A 14,305-nucleotide genomic window follows, 5' to 3' on the forward strand; every position below is an offset into this window, starting at 1 on the left:
TATAAATTTGGTACTCAAATCTATAATCATAGGATCCTGAAATGCTAAAGGTGTACAAATCTTCCCAAATTCCAAGCTTTACGGATCCAAAACTCTTAGTTGTCTGTGATTTGAAGTATCCTACAGTTGAAATAATACACAAAACAAACTGCACCTTTACAAACCAATACTAATAGATACAACAAGCAGAAGTCGGTGTCATTATTTTCTGTAAATGTTAACCAAGAAGTATTCTTTTCTGCTATTAATTGACCTCCAGATGACCTTATTAACTCTTCACATCTGTGTCCCAGAAGAACATCAGCCCAGGGAGCTGGTTTGACTCCCAACCGTGCCATACAAAACGATATTAAAGACATACTTGTTGTTACCCAGCCTTGTGATTGACGTACTATAGGGATAAAACCAGGACTGGGCCCAGATTGTCGAAGCTCTCTTAGCGTTAAGACAGTCATAAGTGCCATTAACTTTAACTTACGACTATCTTAGTCTACAGACTGCTTGAGTTGGTGATTTATGTCAAACTGTGACATGATATCTCACTGGATTAGCTCTATAAATCTAGCTCTAGTGTGGACTAGTACAAGCACAGACAGACAGACAGATAGACAGACAGACACAGACAGATAGACATAGTCAGACAGTCAGACAGACACAGACACACACATATCAGACAGACAGACAGACAGACACAGACAGATAGACATAGTCAGACAGACAGACATAGTCAGACAGACACAGACACACACATAGTCAGACAGACACAGACACATAGTCAGACAGACAGACAGACACGGACAGATAGACATAGTCAGACAGACAGACACACACAGACAGAAACAGACACACACAGACACAGACAGAGACAGACAGACATACACAGACATAGTCAGACAGAAACAGACAGACGGACAGCATATGGTATTATGACATCAGGTTAAACGCTACATCAAACCCGAGATCACCACTCCACCATCTTGTCTACTCTCTAGTAATCCCGGAATAGCTTTACCTCCAGGCCAAATACCATAGTACAGTTCTGTCTTAGGGCTGTGTATTGGCAAATAAAATGGACTGCAATATATTGCAATACAGGCATACGTATTGTAATATGTATTGTGATATATTGGGAGACAGAGACCATGTACCGGTATAGGGTTTCTGTGGGACGTAAAGAGTTGACAGTGAGTGACACTCATTGTACATACGGATCCCTGGTTTTGATAACAGAAATCTCAAAATTACGAGTAGGTGGAATAGTTAGGGATTTTTTTTCTTTCTGTTTTATATAATCCATAGTGTGAGTGAGTGAGTTGGGTTTTACGCCGCTTTTAGCAATATCCCAGCAATATCACGGCGAGGGACACCATAAATGGGCTTCACACATTAATCCATAGTAAGTAAAGTTGGCCATATTTGCAATTAATTAGAAAAGGAAATATTTGTTTTGAATGAAAGTTGTGTAAATTTCAACTGAAACCTTCGAACAAATCACAATATGGGTTTTATTGTTTTAACCCAATATACAGGTTCTCAAAAAATATTGCAGGTTGTATTGTTTGAACAGCATTATACTAGTAATACCATGCAGTCCTAGTGCTTACAGTTGCTGTTCATTTGAGAAAATCACTTCGCACCCTTGAAGATCCAGGTTAGAATTGATCTTCAGTAACCCACGCTTGTCGTAAGAGGCGACTAATGGGATTGGGTGGTCAGGCTCGCTGACTGGTTTGACACATGTAATCGTATCCCAATTGCGTAAATCGAAGTTCATGCTGTTGATCCCTGGATTGTCTGGTCCAGATCTGACAATTTACAGACCACCGCCATATAGCTGGAAAATTGTTTAGCGCGGCGTAAAACTAAACTCATTCACTTCAATACTTTATGTTGTACTTTCCTCATGACTAACTGAGACTATTCAGTTCAGCCTTATATTCATCATTTCAAATTGGCAGTGCCATAATAAATATTGGTTTCTTATTTTAGAAATCAATACCAATCATTCTTGTTATTAGAAAAACTATTATCTGCTTTAAATGGTTTGTAAAACTAGTCCCAGGTAGTTAAACAGCTTTCAACATCCACAGGTAGTTCACGAGAAATTATTCTACATGGTTGATGTCTAAACATTCGGACAAGAACATGTTATGGTTCTCATATTGATCTGTGATCAATACACAAGAATTCATTATGGTTTGGACAAACTGGGTTGACCTTTAATGTGTCTTGTTTAAAATGAAACCTTATGCAAGCTATTTAAGTCATGCAAAGAACCCACCCAATCACACACAGAAGAATATATAGAAGAAATATGGTACATTCCACTGCTTAATCCGCTGGTACTGACAAATAATGGAAGGTTTTGATGACCCAGCAGTGATTCCCTAGGAGAAAATGGTCACTAGTTGTTAGGCTTGTAGCACCTGACAAACAGCTTTTTGCGAACACCTGGTGTCATCACTGATAGTGAGTGATCCCGTTTTCAGTTATCTCTGTACACTGAAAAGACTTTGTTTCTGAGTATAGTTAAGACTGGGTTATGTTTTGCACTGATGTTTTATCTTGCATACTCCCGAGGGGAGTTGAGAAAGGACATCCAGTGGACACTGATCCATTGATAAGGGTAAGTTTTGAGCGTGATATCTAGCATGGAAAAAGCACAATACATACTGACATACATCATCATGATCATCATGAAATGCCATTAGGACATTGTGGTCAACATGTACAACTGGTTGTCAGACAATATTTTGTGCAATCTGACAACATGCTATGAGAATAAATTTATGACAAATTAACTGCCACTGATTTGTCTGTCCCAAGTTTGATCACACTCACCCTTGATCAAACTACTAAAAAAGACAAACCCATCTGGAAAATGGTCAGAACATGATGTTGGGTTACAATGTGAGTTTGATAAAAACGTTTCCCTGTACTTTCTGATCCTATCTTCAGATATCACTTTGACTTCATAGTTTGTAAAAAGTCCTAAAAAATGGCAATCCAATGTGTAGATCGTACATCCATCTAGAACATTGTCAGTTCATGATGTTTGATTACAGCTTGAGTTCGCTCAAAACGTTTCCCTCTACTTTCTGATCCAGGGAACGTCTGAACCTAAGACAATCTGAACCCAGGCTAGGAAACGTCTGCTGTTGAATAATGCCAGAAGATATATAATGTGTGTACATTAGGAAACTCTCAGGTGTACCTATTGCGATGAAATTTCAATAGTGGTTTTAACTATCACAACATAATTGCTGTAGTTCTCTCCTGAAAGTCCTCCCTGCTCAGCAAGAGAAATCTGACACTGCCAATTACCGGTATGTTACAGACGATCCATTCAGTACTGTGTTCCTCATAACATACTCTGTACTCTCTAAGCCTGGGCTGTCATGAGCATCCGGAATTGAGATGCTGTCAGTTTTCACTTGGCTAAAGAGTATGGCGTGCTTCATTCAGATCAAATAACTTAAGTCAATAGACAAAGGTTTCTTGAATGAGGATGTCTTTCGAACTGCTACATTTTAAATAGTAATTTATAACAGGTTGTGCTGCAAAGTTATTGTTTCATCAGCATTCTAGTTGGAGAGTATATATCGAAGCGATACAAAGATATTTTTCAAAATAATGTCCCACCATTTCCCTATAGAGTCATGTACGGTTATAACCACTATATACACTTCCACTAAATTATCCACCAAGTGGACAGGACCTGAAAACAGAGTTTGCTATATCCGTCTGATTGATATATAAGTGTTCGTTATAAACACAGTTTTCCGTATATGGCAAAGTTAGACATATCCTGTCTCCTGACATTACAATAGATAGCTCATAGTGTGTCGTTTTGAATTCAATATTTCATTTTTTAAAAGTGACAAATGCTTTAATGCTAAACCAACCTTGAACTTGATAAATGTGGATAAAATTAATGTCTTTTATCAGCAGAACCCTGAGTGAACTTTGACCACAAAATCTGTACAGAACAGGTTCTTGATCTGATGAGATGACAGTTTTCAAAATTGATTCTGGCTCATTTTTCCTCTGTTGACTCTAAAATTGTTTCTTTTAACAAAAGAAATCCCACAAAGAATTCAAATATTTCTTTTGATAGGAACTACATTTTAGATGCAGCAGCACTCTGATTAAACAGGGAGTACAAAAAATCTACAACAATACAAAGGATTAGCCTTTATCAGAAACATTCATAAAAGGTCAAACAAAACAACACTTCTGCTGAAATACAAAAATAGAATATGCTCGTCTGAATGTTTTACTAAAAATTTAATCGTCTCAACACTGATTGGCTGGTTTCAAAGTTCAACTGACTTCTTGCACCAGTGTTAATACCCAACAAATATACTAAACAATTGTGTGTATGTGCGTGCGTGCGTGTGTGTGTAAGTTCAGAAGTGTACAGTAGTACATGAAGAAATTCACAAAATAATCACGTAACACGAATATTAATGTGATGCATAATTGCCATCTGTTATTAGTTTGAGTACAATGTATAATCTTAATGTGATGGCAGGATATTTGTGTTGCATCTTTATTTGTGAATTTCATTCATGTATGTACTGAATTAAAAAAGAATCATGGATATAAATAAGGTTGAAATTACATGAATTGTCACAATTTGCACGTTTTCATAACCTATCTCTTCATTCACCACTGTACTGTACATTTTACACACACACTCACTCACGCACGCACGCACGCACGCACATAAAATAAGATTTTCATTGAATTATTGTAATTCCTGCATTATTGCATTCATTTCCAAATGCGAGCTTTGTTTTTATGCTATTCTCCATTGACTGACTACTGATGTTGGGGGCGTGTCAACTTATATGTCATGCTACAGTATGTATTCATTCTCCAGAACTGTTTATCAATCTCGTAATTTCTGATTCATATGTGCTTTGATTTATACAATTGTTTTTGATGAAACCATTTGCAAATATATTCTTTTCATTGTTCAACATAATTATAAGGATTGACTTGGTATTTGTTTCAGTTCATTGAAGCATGAATCTACAAACCAATGTGCAAAATTTTGTAAGAATCTGCTATGGTTTGGCCTCAATGAACCGAAAAATAAATACGCAGTAAATCCATAAATGACATTGTCTGGGGCGTGTGCCACCTTGTGCATCAATAACTCTCCGGAAACTTGACTACCCGGTACTGTGGATAATATAAATGAAACAAACACTGGAATATTTTCTCAACAGGAAATAATTATATATGACCATTAAGTCTTGAGGAAGCCGGTACAACTATCAGCCTCATTAACGGCATGGAGTTACACTGTTGGGTTATCAATGAGCAGACATTATCAATCATGCTAAGAAAGGTAAAACCGTCTGTGTAACACGATACGACTAAGCACTGATCAATAAGAGCAGGAACCGCACATCCTCAGACACTGAAGGGTGAGTCTCTTCAGCTGTTTTCAGTGAACATGACGTATATCATGTCAAATAATCTGCCCGTGAAGATCCAGGTTAGAATTGATCTTCAGTAACCTATGCTTGTTGTAAAATTGACCAACAGGATCGGGTGGTCAGGCTCGCTGACTTGCTTGACACATGTCATCGTATCCCAGTTGTGTAGATCGATGCTCATGCTGAATGTGGTTTAACAACTGACTTGCCCTTGCATGTGTGTGTGATGGGTATCACTGGTGGGGCAGGATATGCTCATCTTTCTGAAACACCTGGTGTCATCCCTATTTGATAGTGATTCATGATAATAATAATGCTTATCATATAGCCAGAATTTTACAATAGACACTGTTTTATGGATTTTTTGCAGAGATTATGATGATGATAGAAATTGTTTAATCACTTTGATCTAATAGACTTGATCTACAAGTAATATGTCGGTTACAGTATTTTGCAGTTTGTTCCAAATAAAGCAGACATAATAATTAATGATATGGTTTTGAATTGCTTGACCATCTGTTTATCCTTTGGGACGGTGGGGTAGTCTAGTGATTAAAACATTCGCTCACCATGCCAAAGACATGTTAAAATGTGACATTTATATTTACAGTGCAGTTGGTCAGTCAATGCAATGGCTGATGTACCCTGCCAGCTTCAGCTTGAAAACTCACACTGATTATGCTTTGTATCTGGAAAATGTATCGAGCCTTTTAAAGGTTGTAACCAGTGTTTAATTGTGTGAGAAGTACAATAAAATTATAGTAGTATCCTTAATCACTTGTTTTCTGTAGGGGTATAATCTGGGCTAGGGGGGTATACTATGGCCTAGTTCAGAATATACCCCAGGGTATAAACTAGGCTAGCCCAGTTTATACCTGGGGTATAGTCTGGGCTAGCCTAGTTTAACCCCGGGTATAGTCTGGGACAGGGGTATACTCTGGCCTGTTACACCGGGTTCAATTCCCCACATGTGTACAATGTGTGAAGCCCATTTCTGGTGTCCTCTGCCACGATATTGCAGGAATATTGCTAAAAGCGGCTTAAAACCATACTCAGTCACCCACTTTTTCACCTTTCTTTCATCTGTGACAATTTGATTTCCACGATGTCATTAAGTTTCACATTGTAATTCTGCAAGAATTGTATCAAAAACAACCTGAATCGCTCTCGGTTATTTCTCTAATTACTCCAGCATCTGTTACAGTGATTTTTTTTATGATTTTGATAAGTAGGAAAATTAGCTGCCTGTTGCAGTCATGTGAAGTATTTCTAACCATTTCACTTAAATACAATATATTGTTCACTGAAGGAGATAAAGGTTTCATGACAATTTCATGGTTTCAGAGAACATTGCACAAATTTCACCACATAAAGTTTAACATGGTGATAAGCCATACAGTACAGTGCCTGGTCCAGAATCGATTATATGCAGACCGCCGCCATATAGCTGGAATATTGGAACCAAACATAGGCCCATTTCATGATTGAAAAATGTGGCATTTCCTGCAAACGGATCTTATATTTGAAAAGTATGTCTCTTCAGCTAAAATGTTTGGGCCTTCCAGGGGTGGAAATAACCCATTGCCCGACGTCCAAGTCCAGTGTTTTTTCTGTCGGGCAAGCAAATTTGTATATCACACAGTACCGGTGTCCAGTTGACTTTCTAATGTTTATTATGTTGTTTATTTAAAACATCAGCAAGAAAACGGTTGGTATAGTGGGAAAATAATCAGGGCAAGTGACTTTACATGTGCCACTGTACCGGAGTACACTAGCAATTTTAAAGTTATTTCCAACCCTGAGAAATACAGACCGGGAGAAGAACATGAATGATGGCAGAGTGGGAGCTGACAGAAGGCAAATTATGTCAGTCTTTCTCAAATGTGTCTCCTATTATTTTGTATTATTTAGGTTTTGATAACATATTTACATTTCTTACTGTAGGGTTAGAAGAACAAAGTCAATAAAAATTGTACATGTACAAGTGAAGATATCCCTTCCAGCTGCAGTACACCAGTGTATTACATCCACCATGCATACATCATTCTCACATCATCCAAACCGCCTCCGTGGTGTAGTGGTTAGACCGTCCGCCCGGAGAGGGAAGGTCGCGGGTTCGATCCCCGACCGCGTCATACCAAAAGACGTTAAAATATGGTACTTGTCGGTTCCTGCCTGGCGCTCGGCATTAATGGGTACAACAAGGACCGGTCGGCTCGGAGTCAGTATAATGTGTCTGAGTGGGGTATTCATGCTTCACTGCGGCATGGTATCTTAGTGAGCTAGCACTATAAAACCAGCTTAAGTCTGGGCTAGTACAAGCAGCCCCACATACACATACACACGCATGCACGTCGTCATATGAGCGAAATATTCTCAAGCACGACGTTAAACCCAATTTCACCTCACCTCACCTCACATCATCCATACATCCTTCGATTCTTATTGGGAAGGTCAGAATGACACGGCACTAGAAACTATGTCATTGCTGGAGGTGATTCATATTATTTGACAACTGTGATTTTCTAAAGCAATTGAGATCTGTTCATTTTTTTAAGAAGTGGAGCTTGAAGGATTACGAAATAATCAACAATAATGATAATATTCCACTTGCATGTGCATCATACTGATTTTATGATTGTGCCAGATTTCATGAATTCTCTTGACACTTGCTTAGGAAATACAAAAATTCTGACACATGTTTTGAAAAATCAGTGTGACATGCTCTCTGAAGAATCCCTATATATGTGTGGTGAGGTTGTTTGAAATATCAGACATCTAAGCTGGTGCCAGGGCGTTGAAAAGATATCGTAAAAAGAAAGATGGAAAATATCATATGATATCAATGACATGGTGGCAAAAAACCCTGGCGACAAAAGAGTTTTTTTTAAAACACTCCATTTGACATCCGAGTCATGGACATAATCATTAAAACAGCATCATACTTGAGCGTGTATATCGATGTCACAAGTATCACTATCAAACAAATTAAAAACATGAAAAGAACTCTTCAAATGTATTTACTGTCATAGTGTTAGAAACCACTTTCTGGTTTTGTACATACAGTGACGTCAGGATCAAGGGAGATAACTCAGGGGTAGATTAGGCATACCACTAGGAATAGCTATGACTTAGTGTTGAAATTTCTTTTGATTTTTTGTATGTATTCTGTGAATCCCCAGGAATAAGGCTACCATAATCCAGAGGGAATGTTTACGTTATAATTACTACTTTTTTGTTTTGAGATGTTGCATGCATTGATCTGTACAGATACATTCACATGTAAAACAAACGTAACATGTAGATTACTTGTCATTACTTACATACCGTGATGCACACTAGCACAGGATCACAACTGAGTAATTACCAGATTTTCATCAATAAACCCCCTGGCCCCTAAATTCAATAAAACAAGAAGACAAAGTCATCAATATCCCTCGCAATGGCAAAATACTCTTCATGATTATGTCTATGAGTTATGACTATGTCAAATATTTAGGTGTGTATATAGAAAAGTGGAAGGAGAGTATTTAAAGGTTTTTAAAGTTCTGCTCCAGAAAGGAGCACTATCACCAATTTCAGTCTATGTCAAACTTGTTGCCATGGAAATGCCAAAAATATTTTATTCAGAAATCCAAAACTACCAAAAGGCACCAGTACACCACCAGATCTATGTATGTGCCAAGTTTGGTGAAGAAACATTTAACGGTTTTAGAGTTCTGCTCCGGAAAAGACAAATGTGCACGACGGACGCACGCACGCACGGAGTCCATTTTAATACCCCCCGCAAAAGGCGTTGCGGGGGATAACAAATCATCTGATTCTTACAGCAAATCCTACAAGAGAGATCCAACTTGATGAGAGTATTCCCATCTAATCCGTCTGTTTCTAATACAAGAGAAGTTATACACAAGGACATAGAACAGGGTTCCCATAATTCCTACTTGTATGGCAGGTCCATTTTTGCAAAGTTCTGCAATTCTGTAAGAATCAAAGGGACTTGTTTAGAATTGGGTTATTGTCTGTGCTACCTGAATAAAATCAGTGGTTTGGGAGATCTAGTCATGAAAAACATATCCCTGTGAACTGTGTAGCTGTGTCACTGTGAAACATGTTGCCATAGAAACAGGAACAAAACTAGATCTTCCTATATATCCAAAGGCACTAATCAGGATTTGGATTTTGAGAGTGCCAAGTTTCATGGAAGTATACTTATTAGTTTTGGAGTTATGGTCCATTTAAAAAAATATTAGACATGGACTGACAGACAAACTGATTACTGTATCGTCCCCCATATTATGTAAGAAGGGGGTGAAATAGCCTAAAATATAAATGCAAAACTATCTTACCAATTCAATTATCTTGGGTTATCCCCTCAACTGTTGCTGCATAAGATACAATTCATTTCCTTTCAATGTCACAACTTTAACTTCACAACGTCTTACCAAATAGAAATGTGATTGTTCTTTCTGAAAACAGCCCAGCTGCAGTATGACAGGAAAAGACGAAAATAGGGAAATATATTGGAATGTCTTGGTAAGCATCCTGTTGACGAGAACAAGTCTAACTAAAACTAAAAGTATTAATCAAAGTGCCAATGGTTTCATGTGACAGAACTGGACTTCCAGAAACTTCATATATCTGCTGCACATTCAATGTCCACTAGTGCTCTGTGGAATTAAGGTTTCTAAATTAGGTTGAATTTGATTAAATTTCACTCCTGTCAAAATTAAGCTTTGATGCTTCTGATAAAGTCTGTGACTTCGGCAACTAGTCCCAAGTCCACTACTAGTAAACTTTCTTCTGGTCTAATTTGTTTTGTAGTTAAATGTCACACCCAGGAATGTTACAGTCTTTGTAAATAGACAAGTAAGGAACAGACAATGTCCTGGTCTAATCAAGAAACTGAGACAAAAATAAGATGAAAATAATGTCAAAATACACCTTCAGTTTAGTAGATGTGAAGGTGTTTGTCACAGACTGTGAATATAAACTATGAACATAAAGACCCTGAAATTGTACTTTGGACATTTAAGGGTTTTGACAAGATCCCCTTGAGTTACATTCTTGAAACCTGTGAAGATCCAGGTTAGAATTGATCTTCAGTAACCCATGCTTGTCATAAGAGGCGACTAACAGGATCGGGTGGTCAGGCTCACTGACTTGGTTGACACATGTCATCGTATCCCAATTGCTTATATCAATACTCATGCTGTTGATCACTGGATTGTCTGGTCCAGACTCGATTATTTACAGATCGCTGCAATATTGCTGGAATATTGCTGTGTCTGGTGTAAAAGTAAACTGACTCACTACATTCTTGAATCTTGAACACTGAACAAGGACATTCTAAGGTTAGCAGCACCAATGGACCTATGCATGTAGGAGGTAATTTGACAACATGTTAACATACTCTGATGCAATGTGACATATCTATATTGCTGGCATGCTGAAGCTGGTAGAATGCAGATGAATGTCAACATAACCAGAGCTTCAATAACTTTGTTGTTTTTTTATAAACAAATGGGGCATTTCTCAATCGTCATTTTATGTCGTCATCTCTTAGAAGCAGAATGAGATGTCAACATAACCAGGCTTCAATACCTTTGTTGTTTATAAACAAATCTCAATCTCAATGTCTAACATATGAAAATTTTATGGCAATTTCATATGATACACCATGTTAACCCCACAAGGTCAAAAAGTAGTCGCCCTAACGATATTCTCGATGTCCAATGTTTGAAAAGCTTCCATTTTATTTTGAAGGTATCATTAGCAAAGCCATGTCCAAAATTTCACATGTGTGGGTAATGTGGTTAGCGAGTTATTAGTCATCACAACACATTGGGGTATAATATTTAAAAAATGTTTTGCAGAAAATGAAAAACAATCTGCCTTTTGTACCTCTTGGATAATGGTATGCCCTCAGATAATATCATATAAAATATGTTTAGTTTAGTATTGGATGACTTCCCATCATAATCAACAGTCAAAGATTTGGACTGCTTGATATATATTTAGTCGAGGGCTGTTTTTTAAGGACACCCCCATTTCAATCTTTCAAAAACATTGTGTCCACATATTCAAGATAGCACTGTTTACAATATATTGATAGCTGACACTTGTGTGACCATTCAGTATTTAGTTTGAACCCTTGGCATCATGTATGAATAAGTGAAAACATTAGAATAAGTTATGTCCTTATGATTACGTCATCTGAAAGGGGGTGGTAGTGTCTCCAAAACAAGCTCTTTCAGTAAACATGAAGTGGGAAGTCACTTTAACAAGCGACTGTAATTTACAAATTGCTTTTTTAAGCACTTAAATATCTAAACTGGATTCTAGCGGACTTCTACCTATCCCAAACACACAAAATGTTTCTAGCATATTTTGTTTCCTGAAGTTTGTGATGTATTTATTGCAGATTTTGCGTTTTGGGGGAGTACTAAGATAAAAAGTCGAAACCAATTAGCTTGAGGTTGACAGATAATATGAAGCAAAATAAAACATAAAAATTGCTGCATTTGAATCATTGTCAGAGTGAGGCCAACTACTTTTTGACCGACCCTCGTAGTTAATATAACCATTTTGTCATAAATAATAATAAATATACACTTGTATAGCACTTGTTTCCAGTATAATCAACTGCTCAAAAGAGCTTGTGAGCAATGAACTGTCCAGGGAATACACTGTCTAACAGCAGCAGACTTTAAACAAATGTGTTTTCAGTAGGGATTTGAATGATTCAAACTCAGGGGCACTTCTTATTTCCAATGGGAGGGAGTTCCATATCTGAGGTGCTGAGATTTTGAAACTTCTCTCGCCAAATGATGTAGGAGCTGACAGAAGCTTCAAAAGACACTGGTTACAGGAACGTAGAGTTCTCTCCGGTTTGTATTCTTGGATGAGTTTAGAAATGCACAGAGGAGGTGGTTAGCACGGAATGTCAGAGTCAGCACTTGATTCTGTCCCCAACTTTGAGCCAGTGGAGATCTTTTAGGATTGGGGTGATATGTACTGATCTTCTGATTCTTTTGTTTAGTCTCGCGGCAGAATTCTGGACTTTCTGAAGTTTAAAGACAAGATGTTTTGGCAGCCCGAGAAGAAGGGAGTTGCAGTAATCCAGATGGGAGATTATGTAAGCCTTTTTGCAGACCCAGCTTACATGGCATTCAGCACTGAGTGTGGAATCAAACAAGACACTAAGATTTGCAGCCTCCTGGCTTGGTTCGATGACACAAGATGACAACTTAAGAATGGGAAGTGTTAACTTTGTTCTCATGGCTTTTGATGTAATCACAAGCATCTCAGTCTTTTCCTCATTCAGCTTTAAGAAATTCATGGTCATCCAAGTCTTGATGTCTTCTGAGCACTCTGCAATTCTGGAGAAAGCAGTATTGGTTGAGGTTTTATCCTTCGACTTGAATGATAGATACAGCTGTGTATCATCTGCATATAGATGAAAGCAAAAATAGTGGAGAAGTGTACATCGTGAAAAGTATAGGTCCCAGTACCGAACCTTGAGGAACACCATACTTGAGCTCTGTCATTTCAGAGCTACAACCATCCACATACACAGCCTGGTATCGGTTTGACAGATACAAATTTAGCCAGAGTAGCACTTCTCCAATAACTCCAAATCTATCCCCTAGAGTACGAAGTAGTATTCCCTGATCGATAGTATCAAAGGCAGAGGAAAGATCAAGGAGTATGAGTACTGCTGCACCATCTTTGTCAACAGCCTGGAGAAGATCGTGCTGAACACGAACAAGAGCAGTCTCAGTTCTATGCCCTTTTCTGTAAGCAGACTGTAGCACTTCCAGTTGACCGGTACTCTTCAGATGCTGGTTTAATTGTGAAGCAACAACTCGTTCAAGTAACTTGGATGCAAACGACAGATTGGATACAGGTCTATAGTTTTTTAAAACCTCTGCATCCAGTTGTGGTTTTGTAAGCAAAGGTGACACAAAAGCTTTCTTAAAATCTGCAGGAACAGAAGATTCAGGAAAGGATTGATTTACAATGTGAGTCATCACAGGAACAACCTCATCCAAACAGTCCTTGAGGAGCCATGTCGGTAACGGGTCCAGGGAGCAAGATTTGTTTGGACATAGAGAGATAAGTTCCTGGTTTCGTTCTCATGAATCTGGGAAAATGAGGACAGTGCTGTATGATTATCAGGAACTACTTCTACTTCTCACAGTTCTACTTTCCAGACTGGAACGAAGAATTTCAATCTTTTCCGTGAAATACTTGGAGAATGTATTCACCATTTCGAGTTTAGAGTCATAGTTTAGCAGAGGGTTTGAATGCTTCTTGAACAAAAGTCTGTTACACAGTCGATAAAGATCCTTTTGGCCATTAGACTTTTGAATTGCATCATTGTAGAAGACTTTCTTTGCCTCATATACAAGGGCATTGACAGCATTGTGCTGGGCAGAATGCATCTCTTTGAAGACTACCAGATCAGACGATCTCATCCGCCTCTCCAACTGTCGTCGATACTGTTTTGCTGCCCGGATTTTGTCATTGTACCAAGGTCATACATCATAACATCAAGTTGTGAATGCATGTATTTGCAAGTGAATGGAAATATGATGATGATGATGATCGGATGTAACTACCCTTTATCCAAGGGAAGCTACTTTAGCACTAGTCTATTAGATGTAACATTTGTTTAGAGTCATAAACTATTTTGGCTCAATCCCGATTTGTTCATATTCAGGAGAAGCCAGAGCCTATGAACATATGTTTGAAACTGACTAATGGTTAGTGTCTCTAGTAAATTGACTCACAATATATTTTTCCAATGTTGACAAAATTATTAAAAAGTCTAAATGTCGACATTAATGTTT

General features: G+C 38.0%; 1 long non-coding RNA gene across 1 annotated transcript; it reads right to left on the reverse strand.

The window, feature by feature from the left end:
* Nucleotides 1-346: 346 nt before the first annotated feature.
* LOC124254977 lies at nt 347-11,230 on the reverse strand. Its single transcript, XR_006892593.1, has 3 exons — nt 11,144-11,230; nt 3,137-3,141; nt 347-360 (listed from the first exon to the last, which is right to left on the reverse strand). It is a non-coding gene; the product is annotated as an uncharacterized LOC124254977 (long non-coding RNA).
* Between the last annotated feature and the right edge of the window lie 3,075 nt (nt 11,231-14,305).

Source organism: Haliotis rubra, unplaced genomic scaffold (genome assembly GCF_003918875.1).
Source record: "Haliotis rubra isolate DU_JTF1 unplaced genomic scaffold, ASM391887v1 Scf59, whole genome shotgun sequence".
NCBI lineage: Eukaryota > Metazoa > Mollusca > Gastropoda > Lepetellida > Haliotidae > Haliotis > Haliotis rubra.